Source organism: Eptesicus fuscus, chromosome 6, assembly GCF_027574615.1.
Source record: "Eptesicus fuscus isolate TK198812 chromosome 6, DD_ASM_mEF_20220401, whole genome shotgun sequence".
NCBI classification, from domain to species: domain Eukaryota; kingdom Metazoa; phylum Chordata; class Mammalia; order Chiroptera; family Vespertilionidae; genus Eptesicus; species Eptesicus fuscus.
In genome coordinates this window covers 97,350,423-97,365,472 of record NC_072478.1, presented here as the reverse complement: position 1 = coordinate 97,365,472, position 15,050 = coordinate 97,350,423, and the positions used below count along the sequence as shown (strand labels likewise).

Genomic DNA, 15,050 nt, shown 5'->3' with positions numbered 1-15,050 from the left:
AGGAAATATAGGATCACTATCAGTGTTGCTATCTAAGAAGTGACTATACACGCCCCCATCCACACGCGCGCGCGCTCACACACACACCATTATCTCCATCTATCCCCATTTTTTTATTTGAATAATTAGTATAAAGTAACATTAAAATGCAGCTTCAAGCTCCTACCCATAGGAATCTAATATTGCATGAATGCTATGATCCCTATAAAATACAGAAATTCTGGAGCTACCACTTATTAGCACCGCTAAATAACCCCACATACAAGCACGTGTACAAGCACACACACACACACACACACACACACACACACAACAAATATTCTTTGCCTTTTCTATAACCTGTGATTTTGTTGTTTTCTGCTTTTCTGTCTCTTGGCATATCAATATTCCAAGGTTAATGATGAGGCATCTTGGAAAAGGGGTGTTTGTTTAGCTTAAGGTAATGTTTTAACTGTCTTTCTGTGTGTAGCAGTCTCCTTGCTTCTAAAACAAAACCCATCTTCAATGTGAACCCATATTTCATATTAACACCTCACACACTTTGCTGCAGGGTTTTTTTTTGTTTGTTTTTTTGTTTTTTTGTTTGTTTGTTTGTTTGTTGTGTGTGTGTGGGGGGGGGTTCCTGTCCTGGCTGAAAAATTATATGTAAAACTACAACTGGCAAACACTAGGATCGGTTTGATATGTTCAAGCTTTGAATATCACATTCCTCTAAGCCTTATTACCAAATTGATGTGCTGTGGCATCTTGTTCTTCCTAAGGTTTCTGAATTTCTAGTAAATGAAGTAAAGGAATACAGTATTTAGCCAGAGTCTGTTTATGATTCCTTTGGAATCATAAATATGAATTTTAGACATATTCAATTATGAGGAAGTTTTAAATTCTTATGAGAGTAGGTGGCATAATATTCCCCTAAATCTTAAGGTATTCCTACTTAACAGGGATGCATTTTTTTCACATTATATGAGAGGGAAACCTTTTATTTTCCCATTATCTGTCTCCCAGTTAATCTAAAAGGAGATGATGTCATTAAGTCATAAGGTAGCTGTGTACTCCTCCACTCTGTTGAACGTAGATTAATGTGTTGTGACTATATTCGACCAGTGACACAGAACCCAAGAGTTGTGTTGCTTTCTTACCGAATCTTTAAGATCCAAGGATTAATTCATCAAATTTCCTTTCCCTTGCCAGGAAAATTCTGGGAGATCATTGAAAGTTAAGTGTTCTCCAGTTTACATCCCTGGGCAACATTGTTTAGCATAGACCCCTAATGGCACTCATTGGGAATGAGATAAAAGCACACCTTTGTTGGGTTTAACCACTGAGATTTGAGGACTCTTTATTTCAAAGCATAACCCAGAATATTCTATCTGAGGAATTCAGAATATTCTACCCGATGAACCATCAAAGACCAAACATATCCAAATAATAAAGACCTAATATGCAAATGGTTGTGACACCCTCATGCATAACAACTGATCAGCAGGAGGCTACGTGGTGGGCGGGGACTTGCAGTGTTGGGGACTTGTGTGAGGCTCGCATCCCCGCCCCTGGTGCCAGGCCCAGGAACATGAGTCTCGTGTCCCTGACCCTGGGCCCAGGGACATGAGGCTCGGGGAGGCCTACCTCTCTAGGGTGATGGATTGCGGGGCTCCTGCACTATGACAGGGCACAGGCCAGGCTGGGGGATTCCTGCCCTCCCCCAGAGGGCATGATTTTCGTGCACCAGGCCACTAGTATTAGAATAACCACAGATTTTAACAATCTTCTGAAATAGCTCTATGTACTGGGAAAACAGCCCATATCTTAACATGTTCAGATAAGCAGAAAAAAAAAAAGGGATTTTATTAGTATGAAGTATTATTCCAAGAGTCTTATCTGAACTATCATATTTAATCTTTGTGGAGAGTGGCCACAGTGTTTGGACAGGTTCAAGCCTTGGACTAATGAGAGGGCATGGTCCTCTCATGGCAAAGCCACGTGCAAGTCCTAGCTTGGAGGGCAAAGCCCTCCTAGCACAATTATAGCCAAAGGCTATGGTTGTAAGTGTGAACCTATGGTCCGAACCTGTGGTCCCAAGTGGCTGAGTGATGTGGGCTTGATAGAGTTCAGGTGCATGTAACTGAGTAGATTTGAAACCCAGGAGAATGTTGTAAACATCTTGACCATGCCCTTACTTTCCCTCATGGAATCTGGCTATAAAATAAAGACTCAGCTTGTAGTCCAGGGTGCTGTCACTAACTCTTCATCAGAGAGGACAGTGTCCCACCAAGACCCAGCTTTCTTCTCTTGTCTGTCTTTTCTCAATCCTTCACTGCCCCCTCTCAGGCTCACTGAACCTAGCTGTGCTGGTGTGACACATATGGCACCCAACGTGGGGCTGAGTATGCCATGGCCATACCAGCTTGGCACAAATCCTCACAGTAAGAGGCAATGTTGAAATTAGAACTCTGTAATGTCTACTTCTGAGACCCATGTATTAGCTGGTCAGTATTTAGTTAAATTAAAAAAAGAAAATATGAATTTATTTTTAGAACAAAGAAACACATCATTAGTGCATAACCACTTAATATTTATGTATATATTTTTTACCATCCTGAAGACAGTATTTTAAGCTACTGCTCTTTGGTCAAGTGTGTGTGTCTAAAAGGACTATTAGGAGAGAGAAGAATCAAACCTTCTTAGGTTTCCAATAATAGTGTCATGAGAACACAAATTGTGCTTACAAATATCCTTATGTAAGATCACTAGAGAAATTTGTTTCCCTTTTTTCAAATAATTTTTCCAGAGTTAAAAATTATCCTATCATATATGGACACATAGAAGTAGTCACTGCTTAAGGACCAAGTTGTGTATGCTATATTTGATCAACATAGCTGCTAATACTCCTAATAAATTTTGCTTTGACATATATTATGAACTTCAACTGGCATGCTGGATGTGAATCCTATCGAATAAAAGAGAAACATGCAAATTGACCATACCTCTGCTATGCCCACAAGCCACGCCCACTAGCCAATCAGGAGCAAGTATGCAAATTAACCCAACCAAGATGGCGGTTAACTTGCATATCCAGGTGCAGAGCAAAGACTGAAGACAGCGTAGAAGGAAGCCAAGGCTGCAGAAGGGAGCGAAGCTATGGAGAAGCAAGCAGGGTGGTGGAGAAGGGAGGGAAGCAGGCGGGGCGGCGGAGATGGCCGCAGGAAGCCCTATTCTTGCAGGAATCTTCCTGCAACAGGCCTCTAGTATCTATATATTCAAATATGTGTGCATGTGTGTGTGTGCAAAATACAGAAGCTTGTTCCCTTGCTTCAAGAAAATTTACACAGGAACATCTAAACTTTACACAATCAAATTAGAGACCTATAATTCTGGAAATTATTAAGAATATGCACCACTGCCATAATACTGGATATATCCTTTCAGTATAAACAATTAAAAAAGTCCTTTAACCCCTCCTCCTATATACATACACATGTATGAACAACTGAAGGGCAAAATTCTTTAAAGGCTAATCTGCCAGATTTATGCTGTATATTGGAAAGGTGCCCTTCCCAATAACTCAGAATAAACCAAGGAAGCATTTCTTCATGAGAATTTAGGCTGGTGTGGAAGAAGTTTAATACAAAATATTTCATGCAGATTTCTGATCCAATCCAGATAAAGTTGAGTAACTTTGATTTCTTTGCTATTCAAACTATGGAAATTTTTGGATTTATTTAAGGCCCATTTAGACTCCCTCCATTCTCCTGGATAAAAGTTTTATGGATGTTGTTTGGTGACTCCACTGACTCAGCACATATAATTACAACATGGAATTTCTTATATGTAAGAGATCATCTAAATGTACAATTTTTAGTTTTATAAGATAAATAAATCAATCACTTAATACTATAAAACTTTAAATATATATCTTAAAGAGAAAAGTGTAAATCATAGTGAGGGAGTATAGTTTTTTGTTTTTAGTTTTGTAAATTGCAACCTGTGGTGGTTCTAGCACATGATTTAATGTCAGAGTAGAGCACTGAACCCTTAAGGCAAGTAAGCTATTTTTATTTATTTATATATATATATATATATATATATATATGTATATATATATATATATTTATATATGTATATATATGTGTGTGTGTGTGTGTGTGTGTGTATGTATGTATGTGTATATATATATATATATATATATATATATATATATATATATATACCAAAAGGGAAAACTAGCAAATTAAGAGAAATGTTTTTCATTGTAATGGAAGAATTTCAGTAGTTATAAGTCATTAATTGGATAACGTGGTAGGATCTGCCAGCAGATTTTTCAGAAAAAAAATTATAAATAGATGAAGTCTTTCTCAAATTCTCTCCCTCCATCTCCCGCTCCTGCTCTCCCTCTTCCTCTCCCTCTCCCCTGCTCTTGCTCTAGCTCTCATTCTATCTCTATCTCTAACTTCTAGGCCAAATTTCTATTCATCTTGTTGACTCTTGATTACCCTGCTCATACTGCTTTCTTAGCTCACCTGTCTTTCTATAGTTTGGTCTACAGATTGTTACTTGTTTGCCTCCACAGAAGATACCATGCTAAACAATCTTAGATATAGCACCTTTGGAGTTTGAAAAAGTAAACTGTTGATATTCAATTTACTTTTACCTAACAGCGTTGCTCTGATGTTTGGGGGTCTGGAACATTAGTTACTGATTCAAGCCATGTGAGGCAGGATTTTCAGCAACCTTGTATTTGCCCACATGCCCACTTGTCTCTTAATTTTAAGCCTAATTTGTGACATTTCTCTCTAGCTAGGATACCATCAAATTGTTCCATTTTAGCCAGTTACGATTTGTGAGGAAATCATATTTTAAACCTGCCCTTAGTCCCATCATTTATTGCAAATGAAAGTTTTACACCAAAATTGCAGGTTTGGATAAACACAAAGAGCTGCACATAAATGGAAACCTTGTCATCTGGTGCAGAAACATTTCATGTCAAAACTCTGAACTGTTGATAAGTACCATCAAAACTATGTAAACTTCAATCTTTATCTAAGTTCCAAGTTGTTAGGCGGAATATGGTTAATGCAATGATGCTTCTAACACTCAGCACTTTGCACACTGTATCCTCATTTTATGATCTTAGAGGATAGATTTCAGAGCCTTTCTTAGTAAAATGGACAAATTTTTCCAATACATGGACAACAGATAATGACAAAAGAAGCCAGCTCTTTCTGGTTTTCCTATTTACATAAACGTGAGAAGTTAAATTTGCCAGAAAAGAGTATTTTGTGTATATTATAAATTTGCATTATATTTTTGCAATTGATTTCATGGCTCCCTCCCCACCTGCAATCCCCCCCCCCCATATGCACACACAAAAAGGTGGGGAAAGAATGCTTTACACAACAAAAATAATCCAGTTTATGATATTCATCTCGTTTATGACATTCATAAAAACTTGGAACTAAAAGGAATTTTGTTTTAAAGTTTGCTTATTCACACCAATTCATCTTTATGAAAATTTTTCCTCAAATTGAATTCTGCTGTGATTGTGGGTCATCAGAACATTCATCTGGCCTTATTTATTTTGTACTATGCCTTTTTATATAGATTACTAGGGGCCCAGTGCACAAAGATTTGTGCACCGGGGGGGGGGGGGGGTGGTCCCTCAGCCTGACCTGCACCCTCTCCAATCTGGGAGCCCTCTCCAATCTGGGAGTTTCTGTCTGTCTTTGCAATCATATGAGTGAATTGTCTAAGACCCCAACCTAGTTTGGTTTGGTGCTTACAGAATAATAGAGGTCTTTTTTTTTTTCTTTGCTCCATTGGTGGAGTTTTCTTAGAAGTTGCAGGATATCTTCCCTTTAATTTTTCCTCGACACTCTGACTTTACTATGTCTCTCACCTTTGCTTTCCCTCCATCCCCCACCTGCAACAGTAACTTGTTCCAGGCTCACTTTGCTCTAGTGTCTAGAAGATCCCGCAAGGTGTCTGCCACCAAAACTACGTTTCCCAGAATTCTTGGTGCTCCCCGTGCTCTTGGTTTCCACTTCCAGTCCAGGGGCTACAGAAACCAAAAGGACTGTGAACTCCAATCGCCCCCAGGCCGGACTGACAGGACCGGACACTCCAGTGGCATCCCTGGGATCCTGACCGCTCGGCGCCGGTGCACGTGTGTGCTGCCCACAGGCCCCCATCTTTGTCGGGTTAATCTGCATACTCACTCCTGCTAGGCTGTGGGTGTCACGGATGTGCGGTCAATTTACATATTTGTCTATTCCTAGTATAGATTATATTTGTTCCCAGGCAAAATTACCCTGATTTCTTTGAGATTTTTTCTCTTCTCCATTTTCTATCCCCTTAACCATTTAGATAATCTGTCTGTTGAGGAATTTTTTAACATACTTTTAAAATATCAAGATTACATGTTTGCACAATGGCTATGTTCTCTTGAGCCAAATTTTTTTTTGAGATATAAAAGAATTATTAAATTGTTCAGTGGAGGCTTTATTTTTGAAAATATGCAGGGAATGGCTAAATTCACAAACTCTGCCTGTTTCCAGTTCCTTTTCTTTTTCTGACTAGCTGAATCCTAAGCAAGTCATTTATCACCTCTATTTCTCTGTTTTCTAATCAATAAAGTGGGATTAATAATAGCATCTATTTTATGGCATTGTTAAGAGAATTAGGTTGATTAACCTCTATCAAATGTAGTAAAGAGTACTACACAGAGTAAGTGCTATATATATGCTTGAACATTAAATTTATTTAATTTCATAAATAATAGCATCATATGATAGATATATAGCACAATTTACTGCATTTCTCTCTTGTAGATATTTATGTCCAGCTCAACCTCAAAACCTAGAGGAAAGTCATATTTCTTTACTGGTACTATCTGTACTTGTAATAGTGAGGTATAAATATTCATTATTAAACTCTGCCAGTCCCTGTAAGTCTGTACATGTCTCTCTAATTGATACTAAAGATTATTAAACTGAAAAAATTGTAAGAACATGGTTAATATAAAAGGAAGATCAGGGAACATATCAATTATTGATTTTTTTAAAGAATAATGACCCAAAAAGACACATTAAAAAGTAATCATTCCAAACTGGCTGTCTAGACTACCCTACACAAAAATATAGAAAATTCTGTTTTTGAAAATAGTGAATTATTATAGTAAGTTTAAATCTATTGAAGAGACACAAAATTATGAAAATAAAACCAATATTTATGTATTAAATATCAACAAAATAATAAAATACTCAATATGTGAGTTAGCTAAAATATAATTTGATAGCATTAAAATGTAAGAAAAGTGTTTTTAATAAAATTATGAAAATATAAGATAAAACAGCCAGTGTAACCAAGTTTCTTGCTTGCCAGGGGCTGCAAGATTCTTTTCCTATTTCTCTCCTGTGTATTTTGACTGTCTTGTTAGTTGTACACAAATAGAAATGAGAGGAATAAACGTGAGACTATAATATTAAAACACATTGCATAAATGTTTAATTAATTAAAAATAAATGTAAGTATGCCACATTTATGTTGACGGAGGGACTTGGATGTTAAATAACATCATGAGGGTAGATTGTCTGACAGAATGGCCCAGAACATGGATGTGAGGGAGGTACAAAAAAATCAGATCATGGTCAAAATCAGAAGACTCACCTTCCTCTCCTTTACCCACCTAGGTCTACTGTCCAAACATTGTGTTCTCAGGTCATTCATTCCCCAAGTAACTCGAATTAATGTATTTTCATTTAAAATCATTTAAATTCACTTAGATTTATATTTAAATGAAATTTTCACACTTATTCCCTTCATGCTAAATTCCATTTAAAGGCTCTCTCCAGCAAAAATTTGTGAAGATGTTTATTATACTGTTATTTGTAGCTCTGAATATTTATAAAGAAAAGAGTTAATAGATACAGTTAATTATTATGCAGTCATTAAAGAGAATGAGTTATCCCTTTAGGTATTAGCATGAAAGGCTGCCCAAGATATATTGAGTAAAAAACTGAAAGTTGGAAGAAAGTAAAAATAATCCTATTTATTATATTTTATTTTTCTACATTCTCTCATAAAAAGTCATATAGTTTTGTCTTAACACAAACACAAATTTGAGTTCAGAAGAAGTTACCAAAGAGTAAATGTTTGTTCTTTCTGGTACTAAGATAGGTGAGGGAACTCACTTTTATAAATTTTTGCATTTAATTGTTTTCAAACAAGTCAATGGTATTTTTCTAATAAAATATGCATGCACTTTTAATTGTATGTTAAAGTATGAAAGTAGTACTTAATTCTTGAAAACAGTATATGGGCGTATGGGGATATATATATATATTGCCATTTACAGAACATTTTAAATTTAAAATTCTCATTCCTGGGTCCCACTTTAGACCTACTGAATGTATCAGAATTATTGTGGCCAACCCAGATAATTCTGATGATCAAGCCAGGTTTGAACAACCAAGTTTGAGACTAGCTCTTCTAGCTTACTACATAGAATTAGCTATTCATGCAACTAATTTGACTCAATCCTGTCTACATTTCTAATTATTATAAAAATTCCATGAAATGTGCTATTCTATTTATTTTTAAGAATCTGTTCGCTACATTAAATAATACTTTATAAGAACTTTTGGAAGATATCTTGAAGAATAATTGACTGACTCAACAAGAATTTACAAAGTGTATGCTTTATGACTGGTTCTGTTCTAGGAGGTAAAAATGCAAAGGTGAACAATATAGAAAAGGTGGCATCTCATAAAGAAAATCTCATAAATAACTGTTCAACTGCTTTTATCATACAACTAATTTTATCCTGCAGTGGTCCTCAAATGTGAGTAGACATCAGATTCACCAGAGATCCTGTTAAACTAGTGATGATTAGCCCCCACCTTCAGAGGTTCTGATTTACTAAGTCTGGGCTGGGGCTTTGTGCATTGCTAAGGAGTTCCTAAGTGGTGCTGATACTACTTACTGGTTGAGGACCATACTTTTTGAGAACTACTAAAACGCCATCTATTTCCTTTCTTCCATTGGTTGATACAAAAGTAAGCTCCAATCCTGGGGTCTTTTCTCTAGTAAAAATGGAAGACCTTGATAATGTTAAGTACCAATTTCATAACTGGCATTCTTTAACTTTCTTATCCTGGTAACTAAAGCATATTTTATCTGGAATTGTGAATACTTGTATAAGCATCCAAAATACTTTTTAAAAAACTCTGTATCTAGCTGTGGAGAAAAAGTCAGTGAGACAAAGAGAAAGAACTGGAAGTTTATAAACACATGCAATAATGGAACAGTACAATGAGTGTGAACCTTTTTGATTGCCCTTTGCTTCCTCTGAGAATTAGTCCACTCTATACAGTTTCCAGAGTTGTTGAGATCAAATGAATTAATATTTATGGAAACTCTCTGAAAAGTGTAAAGAGCTATAAAGTATAGGCTATTTAGAGAATTCCTAATCTCATTTCTAATTCCTAGAAGAAAACCATGAAACATCTCTTGCTTGGCCAACCCAAAGAAAAACGCTCCCCACTGCATTGCCTACACTGAAGCTGACCTCTCTTCTCTCCCAAATTGGTGCATGTTTAGGCCTGGGAAATGCTGTGTGCCACTTATCAAATGCCACTAAGGTGAGCGTCCCCTTTTTAACACACCTCTAAGTCTCCACACTGTGGAGAGGAGCCAGACACAGGCCTACATCTTGAGATTTCTGAAGAACATGTGCCATGTGTTTGTCATCTGTTCAGCAAAGCACTTCTGAAGAGCCTTTTAATGAGTTTCCTAGAGAAAATGTGAAGAAATAGTAATGCAACTAATCACTTCCTACCTTCCCACTGAACCTCTTATTAATTAACATGTTAATGCTCTGTTTGATTTCCTAAATTTAGTTTGAGAGACAGTAAAACAGCTATTTTCAAATTAAATTAAATTGAGTTGTGAGAAGATTTTCAACCAATATAGGGCTTTTTGTACTCTACTAATTCCAGTACTCATTAAGGTAAAAAAAAAAAAAAAAAAAAAAAGGAAAAGAAAAGAAAAAGAAATCAATGAGCTTGAAATGAAAGTGTTGATATTACTTTAGGCTAAATCTACTTATGAATAACTTACTCCCTCCATGACAATGTTTTACCATGTATGTGACATTAGAAAATGCAAATTCCAATGCTTACAGAGAGAGAAAATTTTCCTCAGTTACCATAAATGTCACCCAACTATCCATTTAGGGAATTAGCATAGATATAAATGATAAAACTTAAGATTTTTTCCTAGTACAGTAGACATCTTTACTGTTAATAGTCTGCAATAATCCTTTGATTTTCAATGGACTATTGCTCTCAGTTTACGGTGCTAATTCCAGGTATAATTAATTATCTTTTATCTTCCTCTAACGCTTTTCCTTTTAGCAAAAGGGATTTGTTTAGAATTCTATTCTCATGAATTTTAATGGGAAATGTTATATAAGGTAGTTCTTAACACCAGAGCTATTGCATCACTATAGATCAAATGGTTATCACTTATTCTCCTTCAATAAATAACTTTCAAATATATTTATATTGATTTAGGTTTTCTAGATCATTTTATTAGATCATTTTATGTTGAATTTCAGGATGTCTTCTATTGCCGGTGTTTGCAATTATCCCTTTTCAACCCTCAGTTAACCTTTTGAAAATTAACATGCAGTAACAGCTTGGGTTGGCACCAGGACTCTACCACCTGTAGGAATTAAGTATGGCTGTATCAGAAAATGTTCCAGTCAATGTTTCACTCTTGGATGATGCAAGTGTTTCAGTGCTTCTCAAACTTCAATGGGCTTACAGATCGCATGGAGATCACATTAATCTGCAGATCCTAATTTAGTAGATCTGGGGTGGAGTCTGAGATAGCATACTTTGAGTAGCAAGACTTTAGAGATCATTGGTAAGCCAAGAGTAAATTTGCATAATGTTTTCAATAACTGTACTGGTAAGTCTCACAGCTTTTCTGGGAAACAGAGTTTGCTATTCATAAGCAGTACCTTCAACAGGACTGAAGTACTTTCATCAAACAAAAATAAAGATTTCTACCTTTTTTTACCTTTCTAAAGCAGAACAGATTGTTAGATGAAAGGTATCTTTAGTAGTTGTCAATACTGCTTTGTCTATGTGTAATTGTAAATTGTAATATATTTGTAATATTTTTCAGCTTAGTTTGTAATTTGAACTAAGCATTTGGGGGGGTGTAGAAATTCATTATAATCCTTCAATAAATAACTTTCAAATATATTTATATTGATTTAGGTTTTCTAGATCATTGTGATAATAAGTGATAACCATTTGATCTATAGTGATGCAATAGCTCTGGTGTTAAGAACTACCTTATATGAATTTAATTATTAATTCATTATTCATTATATAATATGTGAAAGAGTTTCTTAAAATGTGTTTTTTTTCTTCATGTTTTTCTAGAATATTATAAAAGTGAACACACAATCAAGTTCAGGAGGAAAAAACACAACAGTTTTCTCTTACAACAGCAGTTATGATCAGTCAATATCTCCTAAAAATCAGTAATATTTCTTAGGATACTATTTGGAACATCAGACAACTGCTTCTTTGCCAACTCAATGATATGTCACTTCTTAGAATATCCTGCCATCAAACCCTCTGTGCCTTATAAGTATTCAATAAAGAACACACATCTTTAGGTTATTTTTGTCACTGGGCGAAGAACTCTTTGAGAGGAATTTCTTTCTTTAGTGGAACCCCCTTCTGGTCCTGTGTGTATTTTTGTTCAGAGCAGTGATTCTCAAACCTTAGTGTGCATCAGAATCACCAGGGTCTGCTTGCTAAATAAAACACAGATTGCTAGGCTCCACCCCCATAGTTAACTGATTTAGTAGGTGTGATGCAGGGCACAAGAATTGCACTTCTAACAATTTTCCAGGTGAGACTGATCTGATGATCTGAGGCCCACACTATGAAACCTAGTAATTTAAGAAAATCTACTTTCCTTGTGTCTGCTTATCAAAGATGTTTTCACTAATTATGAGGATACTAGGTTAATAAAAAGAAATGTGAGGATCCAAGCCTGTATCAAAAACTTTGACACAGAAGCCAGAGGAACCTCAGAACTTTAATCACTCAGTAGAAGTCAAGGAGCATGGGCTTTCCTATGTCCCATAAAGGGAGAGAGATTCTTCAGGTAACAGCTTCAAGATGACTTGGCCAGGGATGCTTTCTCAGAGTCTCATATTAGGACAGATGCCCTTGAATTATACAGCACACTGTGATTGACCTTCACGGTGATAATCACAGGTGTGATGACCCAACTACTTGCAAAAATATTTGTTTAGTGACTGTTCATTTTTCAGGTGCCATAATTGTCTTTCCCAGCTACCTCTATATAATGCTCACTATCCACTACAGAGTGTGGCACATAGTTGATACTCAGTATCAGCCAAAATAAATGGAGAATGTTACCATACTCATATGTACACAGTGATGGCAGGCTTAAGTGCCTCGATTCAGAGATGATATTCTCCTTTTTTTTTTTTTGATTATGACATTCTAACATGCTGAACTGAGTCATAGCCCAGGAATTATTTTCAATACAGACAGCCTCGACCAGTTGTCATATATGGCATATGAGATAAAATCTAATTGCCATCCTTACAATGAACTCTATTCAGAGTGGCCTTCACTTTGTTCACTAGATATTCCCTGACTTTTTCCTTCTACCTTTGTTCATGCTATTTCATTTATCTGAAATAGCTACTCACCTCCAAACACACTCCATTTGTTGAAAACCTATTAATTCCTTAAGTCCTATCTTGAGCACCATCTTTTCTGCAAAGCCTTTGAAATCCCCTTAATTAGATGAAATCTCTGATGACTCTAACCTTACTCTACCTTACAATGTAGTAATTCATATGCCTGCCTTTACCTTCTTAGTGAAATGGCCCTCCTTAAAGATAGGGAACACTTGTTCAATTTTTCTTTTTTACCGTAACAACTATATATTGATATCTTATTATGTACCAGGACTGGAGCTAAGTTCTAGGGGTATAAAGATAAATGAGACCTAGCATCTGTCTTCAAAAGGGTCACCATTTTCTAGGGCATAAAATATGTTCAAAGGCACAATTGTAGAAAAATAAAGCATAGTATAGGGTACAAAGGTGGGATAAAGAAAGAAATAACCTGCTCTCTGTGGGTTGGGTGTCATGAGTGAAGATACTATAGTGGTTAGAGGAAAGTGAGAAGCTGAAGAGAAGAGATTTTCCAGGTGTGAACTATATGTGTGGTAGATGTTCAGTTTCTTCCATTTATCTAACTTATTTGAATTGATCTAAGCATAGCTCATTAAATGGAGGAGAGTTAAACAAATTCTATCTTATTTTCTTACATCTCATTAGTTTTTTGAATGTTTGCTGCATGAAGTTTTCATGGATCCCATACTCAAATTCTCCTACTTTCAGTTGCCTCTCTATAATAACACAATATACCTTACCTCAATCATGCACCTCTTGACCTTACCTAGTTCCATGGACCACCCTGCTTGTCTGGTACCTTGAAGTTGTAACACTGTTTCCAATAGGAGGTACCATAACAAGCCACATGAGATATTTGGACCCTCCTAAAATACACTGAGTGGCCAGATTATTATGATCTCTGAATGCATAATAGTCTGGCCACTCAGTGTATATCCTATATAATAAAAGGCTAATATGCAAATTGTCCCCTCCACCAGGAGTTTGACCAGCAGGCAGGCCAGCCAACCACCCATGTCCCCTCCCCCTGGCCAGGCTGGCCGGACCCCACCCAAGCACGAATTCATGTATATATATATACATTAGAGGCCCGGTGCATGAAAATTCATGCACTGGAGGGAGGGTCCCTCAGCCAGGCCTGCCCTCTCTCACACTCCGGGAACCCTCAGGGGTGGGAGGTGACCCGGCGATCAGGGGAAGGTGATGCCCCCATCACACCTCTGCTGCTGCCACTGGCAGCAGTGCAAGCCTTGGCCGGCCCTGGTTACCTGAGCCTCGGGCGGCCCTGGGTGGCTGGGCAGCCGACATCCAAGGCTTGCCTGCACCTCAGGCCGACCCTGGGTGGCTGGGGGGCTGAGGGGACTGGGAGACTCTGGAGGCAGGCATGTGGAGTAGCCGGACCCGCCTGGGGGCAGGCCCAGCTGTGCCGCTCGCCTGCAGTCCCGGCAGGGCTGAGGGGACTGGATGCCGCCATCTTTGAGGGCATGGCAGTCAAATAGCATATTCCCTCCTTATTGGCTGTGGGCACCATCATCTTTGTGAGGGTGTGATGGTCAATTAGCATACTCCCTCTTTATCAGATAGGATATATACACTGAGTAGCCAAATTATTATATGTTCAGAGATCATAATAATCTGGCCACTCAGTGTAGTCACTTCCTATACCAATTTGTATAATTGCACAGGCTAAGGAAATATGCCAAGAACCCAAGTCCAGTTTGCTCTTCTCAGCCTGGATACAGGCAGTACAGTGTTACCAGAATCACCAGAAAGAATTTCAGAAAGTGGTCCAAGGCTAAACCTGCCTTTCTCTTTTCCCAAAATACCACCCAATCACCATTCAACCCTGTTCTTCCTTACTATAAAAACATTAGATTGCTTTGCTCCATGCTAGAGATGTGTTTCAGAAAGTCTGGGTGTGACTCCAAGTCTTTGTAGTTTGAACCAGCACCACAGTGGGGAGTGTGATAGGTGGCCCTCAGGTCATACTTCATCCCAGGTAAATTATCCTGATATTGCAGGGTTCACTTAGAAACAAAGGCAACTGCATAATGTTTTTCCTATCACAACTTCTATAAAATGGGAAACGACATTAGATTCAATTTAAATTAAATTTTTAAAAGATTGAAACTTCTACCTTTTGCCAAGTAACCTGCCCCAAACCCCCTTATCTGTTGTCCTTCTACCAAAAAAAAAAAAAAAAAAAAAAGCGGGGTGGGGGGGAAGGTTGTAATTATCTTCCCCTTCTCCACCTAATACAGAATTTTAGAATTCTATTTCTTTTATTGATCCTTCA

General features: G+C 37.2%; 1 long non-coding RNA gene across 3 annotated transcripts in view; it reads right to left on the bottom strand.

Annotated features, from left to right (window-relative positions):
* The window catches only part of LOC129149516 (uncharacterized), a 1,442,660-nt gene that overhangs the window by 1,266,548 nt on the left and 161,062 nt on the right, over positions 1-15,050 (bottom strand). The window lies entirely within an intron of this gene.